The 575-nt window shown below is 42.6% G+C and overlaps 1 protein-coding gene across 1 annotated transcript in view; it reads right to left on the bottom strand.

The window, feature by feature from the left end:
• Nucleotides 1–575, bottom strand: part of mapre3b (microtubule-associated protein, RP/EB family, member 3b) — a 13,890-nt gene that overhangs the window by 11,043 nt on the left and 2,272 nt on the right. The window lies entirely within an intron of this gene.

The following is a 575-nucleotide window of genomic DNA, read 5'->3' as shown; positions in this document are numbered from 1 at the left end:
GTATGTATGTGCGTGTGTGTGTGTGTGAGTGCGTGTTTGTGTGTGTGTGAGTGCGTGTTTGTGTGTGAGAGTGTGTGTGTGTGTGTGTGTGAGAGAGTGAGTGTGTGTGCGTGTGAGTGTGTGTGTGTATAGAAGGAGTTTGCCTGACAAAAAAAAGGGAATTTTAAAGTAATAAGAAACTTTAAGATTTTTTGTGGGATTTAATAATTCCTGCATCAAAGTTATCAAAGATGCAGTTTTGTGTTAAACTAGAACATTCTGACTCAGCCAATGGCGTGAGTTTGGGGGCTGTTGTCTGTTTGTCCAATCAATCAAGAAACTTTCAGAAAACAATCATTATTTCATTATTAACTCGTTTTGATACAAAGCAGCTAAATCAGATGAGAACGTACCATCACTGTCTCTTTCTGTTTAACTAGGTGACCCACTAACAGCCTGGCAATGACACACACACACACACACACTCAGTCACTCACTCACACACACACACACACACACACACACACACACGCTCACTCACTCGCTCACTCGCTCACTCACACTCACTCACTCACTCACTCACTCGCACACTCACG

Source organism: Sinocyclocheilus anshuiensis, unplaced genomic scaffold (genome assembly GCF_001515605.1).
Source record: "Sinocyclocheilus anshuiensis isolate Anshui unplaced genomic scaffold, SAMN03320099.WGS_v1.1 scaffold1422, whole genome shotgun sequence".
In the NCBI taxonomy this organism is placed as follows: domain Eukaryota; kingdom Metazoa; phylum Chordata; class Actinopteri; order Cypriniformes; family Cyprinidae; genus Sinocyclocheilus; species Sinocyclocheilus anshuiensis.
This window is presented reverse-complemented; position numbering and strand designations above follow the sequence as displayed.